The 19,883-nt window shown below is 37.5% G+C and overlaps 1 pseudogene; it reads right to left on the reverse strand.

Annotated features, from left to right (window-relative positions):
- Positions 1–18,116, reverse strand: part of LOC122797017 — a 144,974-nt pseudogene extending 126,858 nt beyond the window's left edge.
- Positions 18,117–19,883: the final 1,767 nt, after the last annotated feature.

A 19,883-nucleotide genomic window follows, 5' to 3' on the forward strand; every position in this document is an offset into this window, starting at 1 on the left:
TAGTACTAACACTGCACTTCTGACCTATATAGATACTGCCAATAAAGCTAGACATAATTTCAAACTAGTTTCCTCCTTGTTTCTAGACTTGTCTAAAGCATTTGACACAGTTTGTCATGGCAAATGTCTACTTCAAATGTCCTGATTAGGTCTCTCTCAGCCCATCCTTCTATATTTCAAAAGCTACCCATCCAGAAAGTACCAATCAGTAATATGGCACTCCACCCTCTCTCCATAGCTCCCAGTCACCACCAGTGTACCACAAGACTCTCTCCTTGGTCCTTTCCTCTTTTACATTCCCACTAACATCTTTCACTCATCCATACAACAGACCTTCGTAATACAGAATACAGATGACTCCATGCACATTTGCACATCTAGCAGCATGGCACACCTCCAAAAAAATTACCCAGGAAGCTTTAACAGCAATTGAAGCATGGCTTTGCAACTTATAACTCATGTTCAACCCTAAAAAAATACTTTTTCCCCAAATCTCTCTCCCATGAGAAATAAAATTTAAAGTCCACTTTCTTGATAATACAACCATTAAAGTCACCTCTCATAGCAAATTATTAGGGATGATAGTGGATGATAATCTTAATTTTGATGTGCATACAAAAAATTGCATAAGAAAAACAAATGAAAAACTAGAGATGTTTTATAGTGCCATACATATATTTCTTACCAACACAATTAAAGTTATACTTGCCACTACTTATCTCCTCCCCACTTCTGTAAGGCAGTCCCATCCTCGCTAATCTTTAGGCATTACAAAAATCAAAATCTGAACCATGCTATAACAAAGTTAAATTTGCAGCAAATACTCCTTTCAACCCCCCCCCCCCCACTGTGTAGTATTAAAAAGCCTAAATTAGTGAGAACTATCCCATCTACTAACATATACACAGTTTCTTACCACCTTTCAAATTGTGCAAAATCCATCTGCTTCTACAGCACTAAATAGCATTCTACACAACTCTGTTTCCAACCGGTCATTACATTCCAATGAACAAAAACTCTTCTCTGTCCACAAACCTATCAAATTTGCTGGGCATTGTCTGTACTCATACCATGTTGCTTAGGCTCAGTCAGGTCAATACCCTCCCTCCCATCCTTCAAAAATATTCTGAAAGCTGTCCTAGCCAAAAGCTGGCTCTGCTCTTGCTCAATACCAGAATAAACTATATCCCTAAATGTAAACAAATACCTGTTCATACCTTACACCCCTTACTCTCCCTTCTTCACTCACTTCCTTACATCTGCCAATTTCTTTCCTCTGTCTTTTTCCCTAAATATACCACAAGCTAGTTTTTCCCTTACTTCACATTGCAATTCCTTTTTGTATTATACTGACTTACCTTTAATTTCTCTATAAACTAGATACAATTTCTCTAACTATTAAATCATTGCCATATAACTTGTAAGTATTCTTAACCAATTTTTTCATATTATGTCTAACATGGTATAATTATTTAAACTGTAGTTGTTCTTTGTATTGTTTATAAAGACTGTCAAATTACTGTTCTTAAACTGTTTTATAATAGTTTGGAGCTTCTCTCCCTGAACCTCCACTGATATTGGGCTCCTACCAAGTCAGAATTTCTCAATAATTGAATATCAATAAATAAATACTGTTTGGGATATACTTTTCTGAGGTGCAAGCCAAAACCAGTGGTCTGTGGCTGTCCAAGTTTGCAGATGACTGCAAACTGGGTTCTGTCTTAAATTTCCCTAGTGATGTGAACATCCTCCAAGAGGGCCTTACCTAAACTAATGACTGGTGCCAGAAGCATGGCCTCAAACTGAATGCCAAGAAATGCATCATTATCCCCATTTAGGGAAAATGTCATTCCCCACTAATTATCACATTAATAGCAATATACTAAGCATGCAATCAGTTGTGCGGGACTTGAGCACCCAGGTTGATAGCAACCTGACTTTTGACTACCACGTTGCCTCCATTGTATGAAAGGCTTTCTACATGGCCCACCTCATAAATAAGGGTATTTCATCCATGAACAAGGAGGTCATAACATCCCTGTACCCCTCCCTTATCAGACCCATCATTGAGTACAATGCCCCCTTCGGCATGTACCTTGCCAAGCACATGCAGCAGTTGGAGAGACCACAGAGGTTCCTGACTAGGAAAATCCAGGGTTTCAAACACCTATCCTATACAGATAGGCTAAAAACCCTGTCTCTCTACTCAGTCTCATACAGACTGCTCAGAGGTGACCTGTGTCTGGCATACAAGGCCATTTCTGACCCAGCCTTGATGGAGTTGCTGCATATCCGTAACACAAACTCCACTCATGCAACCCACACACAAGGCCTTAACCTGCTCTGTGGCATTAATAGAACTTGTTGGCGGGATAGAGCTGTAGCCCAAATACTCCCCCATCTGTGGAATAGACTCCCTCTCCATGTCAAGCAGAGTACTTCTCTAGCCCTCTTCAAGAGGAACCTGGATGACTGGATGAGAAACAAAAAATATACCCCTGGGACCCCACCTGCATCCCTTCTGGACAGGGGAAACAGGTGCTGACTTTGAGGGAACATGGGCAAAATCCTTGAATAGGCTTATAAGGGCCTCTGGGCTAATAGCCTAGTATAATCCTGTGAACCTATGAATAAATAAATTAAATAATAGACCTCGGTCAATATGAAAGCAATTTTATTCAAGTCCAGCTTTGAGTTCAGAATGAATTTAGGAAAAATTAAGCATACACACATTTCTCGGTTGCATTTGCTAATTATTATCTGACCAAGTTATTATGTAATTTTTGATACATAACTTTGAAAATTTTACAAAGTAGACTTAGTTACACTAATGATGGCATCCTGTTCCTTAATTAGAAGATGTTTTGTTAAGTTTATGAAGTTGGATAATTCTCACCAGGGTCTTGGAAGGGACTTCCACTCATTCAGAATATTTAGTCTGCATTTTCAACTCATTCTGTGTAAATTGAACATTTAGAGTGACAGCTCATTCTGAAATGATCTAATTTGACCTTTTCATCCTTTGTCAAAACTATTTGAAGATTTTCTAAAAATGGAACTTTATCCAGTAACATGATTCCATTTGCTAGCTGTTTGTCATAAGAAACTAAATGTATGAGGTGACCTCTTACATTATGAAAAACCCAATAGATGTCTGGTTTAATTGTAGAGTCCTCAAAATATAATAAGGAGTTGTCTAAGATAAGGATTATCTTTGCAATTAATCAGACCATTTATAATAATGTGAGGCTCAGTGTCCAGTTCCACACAGCTTTGACAAATTTACTAGAAGGTCAAGTTTTTTTATAAACTTATAAAATAAACACTAAAAACTGTAAAAAAAAAAAAAACAATAGAAAACCTCAAATAGAGCTGCAGTTCTTCAACTTTATTAAGTAAATTAAGCACTTTCATCCACAATATTAAGGATTTCTTCAGAATAACACACACCCCTTAGCAAGGAGCTTTTATACATGTAAACTGTCATATGACACTTAGGCACAGTCGATTAACTTGATTTTAAAGCTCCATCCAGTTATCTAAAATTAAACAAAACAATTACTTCAGTGAAAAATACAGACAGAGGTTAAAATAAAAAAATAAAAAAAATGTGTAACAGTTCAGAAAAAACACCAGTATTAAAACCCAAACCTTTTATAAAAAGATACACATAGAAAAACATAATGCATTTAAAAACTATCCTTCATAAATTAAATCCATCCCCAATTATATAGTAGAATTCTACATAGCCAATGAAGCTTTCAGTTTTAATACACTACTAACAGATATCATGTCATTTAAACCGGGGGGTGGGGTGAACTATTACATTTGATCTGCCACCTCAATTCCTTATACTCTAAAAATAAATTAGTAAGGGCCACCTCTCAATCCCAATGCCACATGATCAATGGCCATAAATTTGAAAGAATACAATGGATTGTCCTTTATATGCTTATATAAAGCTTTCCTTTCCTCACCCCTCTGAATGTCTAAGGTGTTGGTATATTCTATTTTTAGGGCCCTTTTGGTCTTGCCAATGTAAAAACATTGTCACCCTTGACACTTGGCTACATATAGGATACATTTACTGTCACAATAGTATCTAGAGGTGAATTTCATAGTACCAAAACTCTCTAAATAAATGCTGGACCCCTCCAACACATATCTACATTGAGAGCAGTGCCCACACTTTACCATTTTCCCTTCATTCTTGCTCAGACCAGGGCCTTCTAACAAACTTTTGAAACAGATGTCTTTTTTATACACCACCAAGGGTTTCTCTCCAACTTTATCGATCAACTCCTGCTCGACCCCAAACAAACATCAGTTCTTTCGAATTATGTTGCAAATCTCCCAGGAAATGTAAATTATAAGGTAAAACCAGTGACCTCTGAACATTTGCCTATTTATCTGATCTAAATCCATTTTCCCTTGAAAAAATAACTAGTCTCCCCTCACTCGATTGATGGAATGGGGGGGAAATGCCCCTGCCTCCTTTTTGTCTCATCTTCCTGAAATATGTTATTTAAAAATGGTCCAGGATAATCTCTTCTATTTAACATCTCCCTTAACTTCAAGCATTCATCTTGGAATGTGGTATCATCACTCACCATCCTCGCTATCCTCACACATTGACCCTTTACCAGAGAGTTCTTTTGATGAAGAGGTTGCCAACTCTCAAAGTGCAGAAAAGAGTTGGAATATGAGGGTTTTCTGTACAGAGTGGATTCAAACATTCCTTCCATTTTGTTCTTAACAATACATACATCTAAATAGTTAACCCTGTCTTCTTCCACTTCCATAGTTAAGAAACTAATACTCCTATTCAGAAAATCATAAAACTCATCAAGCTTGGCCCTGGTATCAGTCAAAAAAATTATGAGGTCATCCAAAAAATGGCCGTATAACAGCCAACAACCCTTATATTCCAACTGGAATACCAGGGTATTTTCCCAATGGGCCAATGCCAAATTAGCAAATATGGGGGCACATGCGGCCCCCATAGCTACCCCACTCTTCTGTCTGAGTAATTATTAGGATAAGCCACTCCATAGTCAAATAATGCACCAAATTGAGCCAACTTCAATAAGACCAATACTGGAGTTTATTGAGTTTAATTTTAAAACAAAAGATAAGCTCTTTCATCCTGACCACTTCAAAACTTCATCAGATAATTAATTCAACCACGCAATACATTTTTATAGAAAAAATGACTTAATTAAAAATGTCATAACCAATTAGTACAATGTTTAAGATGACACATCCCCTTAAAGAAAAACACATATAAAAACCTGTAATTGTGGATAATATATTTATATTTTTATTTATGGTTATTTATTATACTATGGATGTTTTATTGTATTTATTCTAGAACACATTGAATTTATGTGCTTCTCATATACACAGTTACAGGTTTTTATATGTGTTTTTCTTTAAAGGGGTGTGTCATCTTAAACATTGTACTAATTGGTTATGACAGTTTTAATTAAGTAATTTTTTTCTATAAAAATGTATTGTGTGTTTGGATTAAATATCTGATGAAGTTCTGAAATGGTCAGGACAAAAGTGCTTATCCTTTGTTTTAAAATTAAACTCAATAAACTCCAGTATTGGTCTTATTGAAGTTGGCTCAATTTGATGCATTATTTGACTGTGGAATGGCCTATCCTACTGATTCAGCTTGGCGTTTTGTGTTTTGCACCAGTTTTTCATTTTGTCTCATTTTTCTAAATATAATTATTCTCAAGCACAACCTACATAAGGGCCTTCAGGGTTAAAATGTTGGAATGCTCCAAACTGGATCCAAAACATAAGAATTCATAAAACATTTTCAACCCCTCTTGTTGAGGGATGACCAAAAAGAGGTACTGCACATCAATGGTCACAAACAACAAATTATCACAATAGAGATCTTTGATCACCTTAGCCGGGAAATCCCACAGATCTTTAAACACATGTGGGTACTTGTCAAGGACCCCTTTAATGTGAAAGTCAATGTATTTCTCCTAAGGGAACGTTTTCAAACCTTTGTCATCCACTATAGTTCTTAAGGGAGGATCCACTATACTTTTATGGATCTTAGGGATGTCAAATATGGTGGGCACCCTGAGATATGCAACCTTAAGGAACTCAAAGTCATCTAAACTGATTTGCTCATTTATCAAAAGATTCCAACATCAAGTCAATTCCCCAATATGAAATATTCATTTCATTAACAGAGGTTTCCTCATAGGTTTCAGTGTACAATAAAGCCAACATTTGTTGGTGTAATCATTGTAACCCAAGTTTCAGTTCAAAACAGGCACCAGCAGGAAAGCCACAGACAGTAAACTCATTGCTTTAAGCAGAAACTACACTTTATTCAGTCAGTCATATTTCACCCAAGAGCTAATGTTATGTTACTCATAACTCTACATTTTAGGAATGCCTAAGCACCCTCATATTTCCAATGCATAGGAAAACATAAGAAAAAAATAAATGTATTCTCAAACCCTAGTCAGCCCAGCAGTGTTGTAAAGGGACAAAGCCACAACTACAGCTCACATGAACTGAGATCAAGTAGTTGTTCAGGCACTCAGAGCAGCTGGCAGGACGAATGGGAGTGTCCATCTTAAGGACAGGGGGTTGAGACTATCACAAGTTATAGCAGACTTTCAAGCCCATACTAGGGAGAGGGGGATGCAGACTATCATAAGTTGTAGCAGTTCTTTAAGCCATCCTAGTTGGAGTGTGGTGAAGACAATCACAGGTTGTAGCAGTCTTTCAAGCCCATCCTAGTGACAGGAGGGTGAGGACTATTGCAGGCTGTAGCAGTCCTTCAAGCCCATCCAAGAGAGAGGGAGGTAGAGACCATCACAGGCTGTAGTAGTCCTTTAAGGCCATACTAGGTTGAGGGGGGTGGAAACTATCGCAGGCTATAGCAGTCCTTCAAGTTCATCCTAGGGAGAGGGAGTTGGAGACCATCACAGGTTGTAGTTGCCCTTCAAGCCCATACTAGGAAGAGGGAGGTGGAGACTATCACAGCTTGTAGATGTCCGTCAAGCCCATCCTTCAGAGATGGGGGGGTAGAGACTATCACAGCTTGTAGCAGTCCTTTAAGCCCATTCTAGGGAGAGGGGGGTGGAGACTATCACAGGTTGCAACAGTTCTCCAAAGGAAGGATGTGGACCTGCAACCTGGGAATGTGCATGTGGCATACCAAGCCAATGATTGTGGTAGCCTTCATACAACATATGTCTGGGAATGTGCATGTGGCACACCAAGCCAATGATTGTGGTAGTCTTCATACAACATATGTCTGGGAATGTGCACTTGCATAGAGGAAGATGTTTCATGTTGCCCTCACCATGTGGAAGGGTGAGGTGAAATAAGAAATGTCCTCATTGCTGGGATGCCAGCAAGGATACAAGCAATACTCATGTCCGCCTAACTTATGCCACTCCCTGACAGATCTGAAGCATGACTTCAAGTCCAACTGGAGAGGTGTGTTGGTAGGGAAGTGTGGAAGCAAAAATATAATAAAAAAAGTTTATTCTAAAACAACCCCATGCATGTTCACTTATGGATGCAAAAGCAAAACTGCCTCATTGAAGAAGGTGCCAAAACATATGTAAATTGAAGCACAATAATTTTGTATTTAGCAACAAAATGACTACTAGTGTTCAATATAAAAAGACTATTAATGGCAAAACTTTATTAAACTAAATTAAGGAAGCAAAGCAAGCCTCGTGGGGACCCAAATATATTGCATTAGCATGGAAAGATATGACCATGTTTCGGCAACCATGGACAAGCTAACAACAGTTCAAAAATAATTCAATGTGTACAACAAATAAACATAAGACCTCAGACTTCACAACTTAGCAAAAGGGCCTAAATAAAGACAATAATCTGGCCATTTCTGTGCTATATTAACTGTAAATATGGAGTTTTTGACAGCTTATCTATATACAAGAAAAGGAAATAAATTAATTACTATTTCTACTTGCCTCTAAGTAGAAAATAAATAAAACTTTTTTTGCCATTATATGATAGATTATTCTAAAACTTAACTTGCAGAATTGGAAGTTTCATACTGATCATTTGAACCTTAAGTAACAAAAACTAAGTTTAATAATATCTAGGGATATCTAGGGGAGAACAGCTGAAGATAAAACACCATAATTATAGGAAATCTGCTTTGTCATTATAAAAGTTAAATACACAAAAGCTTTATGAGCTTCAGAAAAACAGCTACATCTAACACACACATACTGGGACAACCCCCCCCCCCGAAAAAAAACAAAGTTACTACTTTAGAAAAATGATACAATAAAGCCATTAACTATTAGTAATAAACTTTAGTCAAATTTAAAATCAGACTCTTTGAAGAATGGAAGTAGTTTATTTTGAAAGACTAAATGATATTTGTTTTGATGATATATAAAAAAAATTCTGATATGCTGTTCAAAAACACACATTAAGTTTAAACATCAACATAAGATTCTAAGTTTTATCTTTTTTATTTACACTCCACAGAAACGTAAACCAGGAATTCTGATCTATAACCTCCTCCAAATAAAGTCCTTCTCTGATTTACTGTTTCATTATGGCCACTGTATTTGACACTTTAAAATTGATTTGTCTTGGAGTATCAGATGCTGAAGAAACTTGCAGGGCACTGTTAGCCATTTTTGCAGTAACTGTTCCATTATTCTTAGGTCTGCCAAAGATTGAAAACATTATTTTACTTCTTGCCTTAGTCAAATTAAGAGGATTTTTTCTTGGGGTCTTCTTAAATAATAACACTTCTTGCTTATAGATTTGGAAGATTATCCTTAGCCATCAAAATATCCTTTTAGTGATGACTGTCAAATCTTTCTTCCTTTCCAATAGACTGTTTTCAGAAGTAGAGGTTCTGTTCTCTTATCTTCAATTACCTTGAAAATATCAAATAAAGCCATATTAACTGCAGTTCGTTGAGATGGCATTTTCTCAGCTGACTCTCAGAAAGGTGAAAGATGTTCTATTATAGAGTGGTTCTATTCGGACTTATCTAGTTATATACAGCTTTCTTTCTTTTCTATTTCTTTTATATCACTAATTTTAGTCATTTTCAGTTTTATTTCTGTTTCCTAAAGTCATTTCTGCTAACAATTTAGTTTTAGTAGTTTTGAGTCCCTATTTTCACTTCCATTTTGAGTTGTCCTAAAAAGACCCAGGAGAAAAATCTGTAGTAAAATCTTTAAGGAACAAATGGAGTACTTTATTTTTCTTGCATGGAGATTTTCACTGATAAAATTCATAATTAAGGTAGATGAATTTGGCTGTTCCACAATGGAAGTGTGAAAAGCACTCATCTTTGTAAAAAGGAAATTTTAGATTAGGATTTTCATGCAATCGTCTTATTTTGAAATGTTAATTTAGACATAATAGTATAATTTAGTCACACATTTGGAGGTCATCTTGTAATTCTTTATGACTTTCAAAATGTGGAGGGATCCTTGATAATAAGCTTACATTTTGGGTCCAAGTGTCAGTTTTGTCATGACTTCATATTAACATTTAAGAATATTGCTTGGGTTGGACAACTATTTATTCAGGGCTTATTTTAATAGTAGTTCAGGACTTTACATGTTCATGTTCCTCAGTTTTGAAACACACTTCCCTAGTAGCATTAGGAGTATTACATGACAGAAGTGTTCATTATCTATTAGGAGTATTACATGGCAGAAGTGTTTATCTGTTAGGAGTATTACATGATAGAAGTGTTCATTATCTATTAGGAGTATTGCATGATAGAAGTGTTTATCTATTAGGAGTATTACATGACAGAAGTGTTTATCTATTAGGAGTAGTACATGACAAAAGTGTTTATCTATTAGGAGTATTACATGATAGAAGTGTTCGTTATCTATTAGGAATATTGCATGATAGAAGTGTTTATCTATTAGGAGTATTACATGACAGAAGTGTTTATCTATTAGGAGTAGTACATGACAAAAGTGTTTATCTATTAGGAGTATTACATGATAGAAGTGTTTGTTATCTATTAGGAGTATTGCATGATAGAAGTGTTCGTTATCTATTAGGAGTATTACATATCAGAAGTGTTTATCTGTTAGGAGTATTACATGATAGAAATGTTCGTTATATATTAGGAGTATTACATGACAGAAGTGTTTATCTATTAGGAGTATTACATGATAGAAGTGTTCATTATCTATTAGGAATATTACATGACAGAAGTGTTTATCTGTTAGGAGTATTACATGATAGAAATGTTTGTTATCTATTAGGAGTATTACATGATAGAAGTGTTCGTTATCTGTTAAGAGTATTACATGACAGAAGTGTTTATCTATTAGGAGTATTACATGATAGAAGTGTTCGTTATCTTTTAGGAGTATTGCATGAAAGAAGTGCTTATCTGTTAGGAGTATTACATGACAGAAGTGTTTATCTATTAGGAGTATTACATGATAGAAGTGTTCGTTATCTATTAGGAATATTACATGACAGAAGTGTTTATCTATTAGGAGTATTACATGATAGAAATGTTTGTTATCTATTAGGAGTATTACATGATAGAAGTGTTCGTTATCTATTAGGAATATTACATGACAGAAGTGTTTATCTGTTAGGAGTTTTACATGATAGAAATGTTTGTTATCTATTAGGAGTATTACATGATAGAAGTGTTCGTTATCTGTTAAGAGTATTACATGACAGAAGTGTTTATCTATTAGGAGTATTACATGATAGAAGTGTTCGTTATCTATTAGGAGTATTACATGAAGGAAGTGCTTATCTGTTAGGAGTATTGCATGACAGAAGTGTTTATCTATTAGGAGTATTACATGACAGAAGTGTTTATCTATTAGGAGTATTACATGACAGAAGTGTTTATCTATTAGGAGTATTATATGATAGAAGTGTTTGTTATCTATTAGGAGTATTACATGATGAGTAGAAGACCCTGAAGGGTTATATCTTCCACCAGGCTTGTTTTTCTTCTGCTAAGGACTTATGTTTTATTACCATGCAGTTCAACTTATTCATGCAGCATGGTTCTATCATTTTAAGTATTGTTTTATGGCATATCTGATTTATTTATTTATTTATTTGCTATTTGTTCACTGGGTAAGTGGACTGGTCTACTGACCCTTTTCAGCCATGAGACAAGCTCAAAGAGCAGAAATGCAGAGAGAGAGAGAGTAACAATAAAAGATCAGCGTGCATTGTTAAAAAAACATATATATAAAATGCAAGCTATGACATGAATATAATACAGTGCATTCATACATATAGTACATGTGAAATATTTGCTTATACTGTACCACATTAAGAGGCCGAGAGTTTACTATATTTATTCTAGTATTCATGATATGGGATGGTAAGTTACCTAAGCATTGTCATGGCAGCATTTGTGGCTAGATTCAGTAAAGAGATGCTCTTTAAGTACATCTTTGAAACTTTTAATGAATACTAGATTTTTGATGTCTGTAGGCAGGTGGTTCCATGTAACAAGTTCCAGTCTAGAGAATGCTGTCTCACTTACAGCAGTTTTAAATGGAGGTCGTACTAGAGTGAAGCTGTTCTCCTGTGTACTTCTGAGTACATAAGGGTTGTCTTGTAAAGATAGTTTCACTGTTTAAAGGACGGGGGAGCATTGGTCATGCTTTAGCACTTTGTAAATTAGATTACTTAGAAGAAAAGTGACCCTATGAGGCATTAAAAGCCATATGGAATTTTTGAAGAAAATTGCAATGGTGTATCAGGGGTCTGCGAAAAGAATGAATCTGCAGATTTTCTCCTCAGCAGTCTGTATTCTGTGAATATTATGGGCTGAATGCATAATGAGAAAAGGAAGGCCAAGTTTCGGTATTAAAATATTTTAGAAATGCCCTATGAGCAGCACGTGAAAGGAGGTGATTGGTTTTGTGACATAGTTTTAATTGAGCAAGGGCTTTATTAGTTAAAAAGTCTGTGTGTGTGTGTGTGTGTGTGTGTGTGAGTGTGTGTGTGTGTGTGTGTGTGTGTGTGTGTGTGTGTGTGTGTGTGTATTTGTGTGTGTGGTAAAGGAAAGGGTAGGGTCAAATATTAGGTCTAGATACCTCTGTGACATTAGCTATTCTGCTCCCATTAAGATCATGACATTGTGTTTTTTGGGGTTAATTAGTAGTTGTTACACTATATCTATTTATTAAGCACACAAAAGAACCTTATTTTATTTTAATCCAATGAAATGCTTATGAATTAATTTATTTTAACTCTGTCTTTTTTCTTAACAAAACAACACATTAACACAGGTGCCAGCTGTGTACATACACCTATATATTGAACAGAATGACACAGCCTGATGAGTTGTATTTTAAGGTTAAAGTAACACTTTGCCACTCAAATCCTTCATAAGTACATGAAATGCACTGTATTGTGTGCTGAACTGAACTGCATATAGTACCATATAATTTCATGACTCATTACAATGCAGTATAAAATAATAGCACCTGTACTCCAAAAGCTGTGAATAACCTAATGAATTGTATTGTTGACGTACAAAAGAGAAGCTGTGTGGGAGAATTCTTTCATTCAAATTATCATACTTTATTTAAAATACTTACCATATAATATCTGAGAAAAATGCAGCTAACCTCACTCAGTCGATTCATTCTTCATTCTGACGACTTTAGTTAATCCTACAGTGGCCTGAAACAGCAAACTCTTTTACAAGTATGTCTAGGGCAGCAGGAGAGCAAATTATGCCTTCGCTAAATTCATTCAGCCTAATAAACAGTATATTTGGCTACTGGTATGTTAAAGCCACAAGTGCTAAATATATAATCTAGAATAATGAACTAGGACTTATTCATCAACAGCAGTACCATCCCAGGGATTCAAAAACATTTGCCGCATTGCAGTCAGTAACTATTAGAGATGAGTGGTCATGTGATGGGTTGTGCAATTCATAGACCCACTGAGCCAGAGCAGGGGTAGGCTGGGTAACACACCTGCCTGCATTGTGTGATAAAGAGGTATAATGACATGTTAAAGAGCAACTTTATTAAAATAAGGACTCTGTAAATACAAATGAGGGTAAACAATATGGCAGAGTTATTCAGAAACATATAGAATCCATGAGTGAAGGCACTAGCTCCAGTGAATCTGGTCACCATAAAATCTTGGAGGTACAGGTGAGAAATAATACAATGATGTTACAGGTAGCCACAGCATTAATAAATGTGCATATGCAACAGGCTGTGTAAGGTTTTGCACCTGTCACCCCTTTAACATTCCATGCCCTTAATAACACTAAAATTATACACTGCTGCTGTGTGGACAGACCGATTGTGGCAGGTAATGGCTCTTTAACTGAACCACCATCTGAATTTTTAACCAAACATTTAAAACCATTATTGAGATGGGTAAGATCCAGAATTCAGGACACCACAGAATTCTTAGGTATCATAAACGAAATGCAAATTGAGGATCACTGGCTGCTATGCACATTGGATGTTTGTGCATTGTATACCAACATTCCACATTGGGCTGGGTTTGATGCCATTGAATACTGGTTACATAAATCCGAGTTATGCAAACCCGGCTTTAATACTTTTCTCATCTGCTTAACTGAACATGTTCTCACCAAAAATGTTTTCTTGTATCCCCAACAATGTTATCTCCAAGTAAGGGGCACTGCAATGGTTGCATCATTTACTCCCATATATGCAGATTTATATATGGCATACATAGAAGAACAAATTATCTATGATGTTACACATAACATCTACTTGGGGGAAATTGATATTTGGCGTAGATATCTGGATGATTGCTGGATGGTGTGGAGGTCTGATGTGGAATACTTAATGGAATTTGTTGAGTATCTCAATGATAACAAATGGGGCTTACACTTCACCATCAACCATGACCCACACAAGTTCACATATTTAGATGTGTTGGTTACCAGGAATGAAGACAATACTCTTCGTACTGAAGTATTCAGAAAATACCCAAAATATAACACCTTACTCCACGCATCCAGCTTTCATCCAGCACATATCACTAAAAACATCCCCAAGTCTCAATTCATTAGGATGAGATGTATCTGTTCAGATGAACATACCTTTGAAGTCTTTCACAAAGATTTGTCCAACAGGTTTCAAGAAAGAGGTTACAGCATGGGTTATGTACATACATCAGGCAATGCTGCAAATTTAGACAGAGAGGACCTTCTTAAATACAAACAAAAATCACAACACACAAATAACACTTTACGGTTTATTACCACATATGGCAGGAATACCAATAGAGCCATTGATGCCATCAGATGACACTGGAATATTCTCTTGGCTGATAACTTTTTGTCACAACATTTATCTGACACCTGTATGTTCTCATTTAGAAAAGGGAAAAATCTTGGATCTTATTTCAACCAATATAAACATCATTATGATTCCATCAATCATAACATGACTCAAACTTTGATCTCTGGAGACAAGTTAGTTGGCTGCATGCCATGTGGCCACTGCAGCCATTGTAAACATGTGTTGAAAACCAAACAATTTTCCAGTAGTAATTGCAGCACCATATTTGACATTAAGTTTTTTTGCAAATTGCAGCACAGATTGGAGCATTTACATGACTTCCTGCAGTTGTCATGCATTTTACATAGGACAAACATCCAGACCCCTCAGATTACGTATTTCTGAACACCTCAGTGATGTTAAATGCAAGAGAATGAGCAATGCCCTTTATATACATACCCTCAAACATTCCACAGCAAAGTTTCATTTTACCATCATTGATAAAATAGTAGGTGACAGATCCAATAAATCTGGATGGCACAGCAAATTAAATGCAAAAGAGAAAAAATGGATTGTGAAATTAGGTGGACTGTTCCAGCCTGGTCTTAATGAATATTTATGATTTGGTACATTCATGAAAATTCATGAGCTCACCAATGAAATTCTATGACTAATTGTTTTCAAATGTATATAAGAACTTCAAGATGTCTCTGTAAAATTACACTGATGAAGGCTAGGTCAATACCATAGCCGAAACCAGTCTGTTCATTCTTGTTGTGTTTTATTTTTATTAACTAATTAAAATTAGTTACACAGCTCACAGTTGCTGGCTTTTGTTTTCTGTCTACAAGGTCATTTTTGAGCCATGCAATCACTTCCATGCAGGGGAATTCTTTTCCAGATGCATCACCACTAGCTGCAGGATGGTGGGAGCCATGGAGTCCCTATCTCAGTGGATACCAAACTATGTGAGAATACTGACTACAGGGATGTTCACAGCAACAAACAAGGACATACTGGGGGTGTCCCAGGCATCTGTCTCAGGTATACTCCACCAGTTCCTAAATGTCATTCCGCAGCACATCAGAGATATTCTGTACTACAGATGAAACAGGCAACCCCATGTGGGACTTTTATGATATAGCCTGTTTCCCTTTAGTACTGGAGGCAATAGGCTGTACCAACACTGAAATAAAGGTGCCACATGGTGATCTGGAAAGAAGGTATGCTAACCATAAAAAGGTTACCACTCCATCAACTTCCAGATATTCTGCAATGCACAAGGTATAATCTATGTATCTGTAATTCAGCTAGGCAGTACCCATGTTTCCTACTTATGATACACATGTGACCTATATTAATGGATTATGAGTGTTGATTTTCTACAAGGTAATCTTATTAGTGACACCTGTATGCTCTGGATGTATCTGGTGGTGTCCTGAAGTAAGGCCCTGGCAGGTTTAGCAATATATTCTCTTTATGTACAATGTTATGTAACATAATATTAAGGAAATAGCTGTAGAAGGGAGTATGCATGCAGGATTAACATATCCCATCACACCAAGTAGTGGTGTGTGGCACGATGAAGAGATAGTGGAGGAGCTAGCAACAGGGGAGGACCATGCCTGATGAAGGTGAGTGCAGTATTCCATGGCACTGGCTAAGAGACAGTGGCTGACCTATAACTTTGGGTCAGATTAAAGTATATCCACAACAATAGAAGTGATGCATACAAACCTGCAACCAGGCTGCACTTATCCATGCATAGACTGGTCACACTGTGCATCGGATATAGGCTACACAAGTAACAGATTACAAATGGCTGCGCACAGTTATCATTACTTGCACAAATGGGGGCACAGTGTACAGTGTCTGCCATGGGAAATGTGTGTGTGTGTGTGTGTGTGTGTGTGTGTGTGTGTGTGTGTGTGTGTGTGTGTGTGTGTGTGTGTGTGTGTGTGTGTGAAACTGGGTACAGCACCTGATTGTGTGAGTGTCTACTGGAACACAGTCTCAACAGATATTGCCACACTGCAGAGTGTTCTTATGGACAGAGCCCCCAGGACAAGTGCAGGTATCCAATGCACACTCCCATCCATGGGAACCCTCTCTCCTCGAATACTGGGAACACAGCCTCAACAGATGTTGCCGCACTGCAGGGTGTTCTTAAGGACAGAGTGCTCCACAGGAGAAGTGCTGGAATCCATTGCACACTCCCATCCATGAGAACCCTCTCTCCTGGAATAGTTGCAGGTACTAAAAAGTCCTTTCCTTCATTTATAAATGCAAATGATGTGTTAAACTGGACATGCCCAAAGCACAAGCCCCGCACTGCATCCTCCAAACATCACATTTGACTCTACATACCTTCACTCTAAATAGTGAGGTAGAAGTGCTGATTGTGAATGACCTTGGCCTCCCATGCCTATGACATCCCTCCACACTGGAGGCAAAGGAGGGAAGGCCATGTGAATGTGACAAGTGCCTGTTACATGTCATGTGGGTATAGGGTGTCCTTAGTTCTGCAACCTACCAAAGCAACATATTTAACATTTCACATATACAGGACATGCAGTTCCTCAGGTCATCTTACACACAATGTAGGACACAAACCAACTCTGCAAAGTTCAAGAGAAGATACGCATGGTATGTATGCCCACCAGCAGCCTGACAGCACTTGTTTTCCCTATTCCCAGCTGAGCTTGTGGCAGACAATGTGACACAATGTGGCATGTGCCATAGGGGGTGACATAACTTCCCATATGGATCTGTTATCTTCAGCCTGCGTATCTGTAGTGGGTTCCACAGGAACAGAGACCATGTCCACTGATTGGATAAGGGATCTGGAGTCGACATTCCCCGAGTACAATCCAAACACTCTTTCTGGACTGTGCCAATTGTTCATCACCATCATTGTCAGAGTCAGACTCATTTCCACCCAAAAGCAGTGCTACATTCATAGTAGGAGCCAGGCAGTATATCATCTGTAAAGACACCAAATGAAAATACCCGCAATAAGTAAGGTGCATCAACATTACTTTACTCCCACTGAAGAAATGGAAAGCATGGCTTATAGTGATAGAACATACTAAGACAGACCTTCCGTTGTACAGATGCTCTCCATTTTTTGTACCCTGATATTCCTGCACAACAAAAGAAACCACATTTAGTGATATGCAGTATACTACACAGTTAAGAAGTATGCATTCCCCACAATACCACACACACACACACACACACACACACACACACACACACACACACACACACACACACACACACACACCCACACACTCACACCTGGGGCATTTCTGATGAAGATTCTAGGAGCACACTGCAGTTCTGCATCAAGTTCCTGCATTTCATATTCCCAACAATGATTTTTTTCCAGACAGACTGGTCATCTGTTTTCTATATAGCACTTGCACATTGCTGACCTGACATTCACTGCATGGGTGTCTGTGGATAACTACAATAAATATCATTACTCATACAGACCACAGTTATAATTTGGATGGCATCATTAGATATAAATATGTTTTCTACTGAAAATACATTGATTTAATAACAAATTCTACTTCTCTCCTTTCTTTTTAATTTATTTATTTTGTTGTATTTCTTATGTCATTTCTCCCTCTTTATTTTGCAGTTCCATACAACAGATCTCATTGCAGTTTCCATGGTTGGCCCAGGTTTCCCCATTCCATAGTGAGACCAGCCAGCCACTCCATCTTCCCAGTTAACATCCAAGGCTTGCTCTCCAGTGGCGGCACCAGGGGGCAATGATGTTACAATGTCTACTAATCCTGGTGTTTCCTCTGTGAACTCAATCATTCTTACTGGTAACTCTGCCAGGGGTGATAACTATGCTACCCACAGGGAGTTAATGGAAGTAGTTGGGGAGCTAGTGGACCAGTAGATGCATTCCTGCAACAACCTCCTGGAAAGGCTCATCTTACATCTACAGTCTTGCATTCCTGCCAGCAGCATCTCAGGCAGGACCAGTTGGGAAGGAGGACAGGGATTCTTTGACCTTTCTGTGGGGTTAACACAAGTGGATCCGTAAACAACACCATATCCACCCTATCTCCCATCGCAGTGTTTCTCCCCTTTTGTGTCATTGACCTCCCGTTTGTTGTCCAATCCTCCTCATCACCAGCATCTTCCCTTTGTTTGTATGATGCCTCTCACTCCACTGTCTTCCCCTCTTTCTGCATGTCATCATCTCCCCTGTCAGTCTTTGTCTCTATTATGTATTTGTGTTTTTGCTCTGTGACCTACAATCAATGACTTTCCACACCTTCTACTTTCCGTTACATCCTTTCCCAGATTTCGCTCTTGGGGAAAAAAAGAAAAAGACAAGTTTACAAAAAAAAAATTGCAAACCTTCCTTCCCCTCTCCCTCCCATTCTGTTTTCCTTCATGTGGTTTCCTTTCCCTGCTGTTTCTCTTTTCCTACTAATATTTAACATTTTGACCTTTTATTTGTTCAAAAAACAAATTTTAGCTGTTCAGTGATACTAGGGAAGTAACAGGCTCCATTTCTCTTATTCTCTCTTCTTAGCACATATGCATGCTCTGAGGTGCATACAACCTTTAAGCTGCAAACTTGTTTGTTTGGCTCCATAGGTCCTACTGCAGTTTTTTGTCCCTCAGTGCTGGTCCTGTGCTGGTGGTGAGTGGAATAAGTAATCAGATGCACTGAGTTTTCGCACCGTTAACTGATAATGAGTTCTGAACCCCAAGCTCTCAGATCAAAACTTGTGGGAGGCTAACCAACATCACAGTGAGTGTTTTTCTGAATCCCAGGACATGTCTGAAAATCAGACAAGATGGTCAATATATGCATATGTACAGCCAATCTGAATTATGCAGTAAGGAAAAGGCAAGTTCAATGGAATTAGTTTTATTTTGAAAACATGACAGTGTGGCTTTGTTTTTCTGTTGTCATTCACTTTCTTTTGCTACTAGTAATGTGTTTATTATATCATATCTTGGAGAAGATAATGTTTGTGAGAATACACACACACACAAGGGAACTAATGGAAGTGATGTTACAAAAATGTCTGCATGGCAATTACTAGTAAAATATATGAGATTAGCAATCCTTCAGTTTTATGTTACTCTAAGAATGGGATAAAGTCTCAGTGAAGCTTTGCCTTTTTCCTTTTTAATTAGTGCATTGACTGTAATTATAGTTATAAAGTTCTAAATGGAGAGCTTTCCGTTTTTGTTGTCATAGTGACACTTGCATCTGTATCATTACCTGCACACATATACACAGCTAAAGAAATTGTATCACAATCTTTGTAAACATTCTCCTATGTGACTTGGTGGTCTCTAGTGATATACGCTGGGCGCAGTATTATACCTTGTAAAATACTCATGCAGCTATTTGATAATACAGATAATGATGCCAGTGGGTGAACTGATCACCAAGTTGCTTTCATGGGATAAGGGCAACAGTGTCCACCACCAGTGACCTGGGTTCAATAATCTTTGAAGGCACTAGAGGGCCAGTTGATGGAGAAAAATGAATGAATCAGAATTCGAACTTGCCTTTCTAAAAGCAGTGCCGAAAGATGCATTGACCACCTATGC

Source organism: Protopterus annectens, chromosome 3.part0 (genome assembly GCF_019279795.1).
Source record: "Protopterus annectens isolate FY-2018-M chromosome 3.part0, PAN1.0, whole genome shotgun sequence".
NCBI classification, from domain to species: domain Eukaryota; kingdom Metazoa; phylum Chordata; order Ceratodontiformes; family Protopteridae; genus Protopterus; species Protopterus annectens.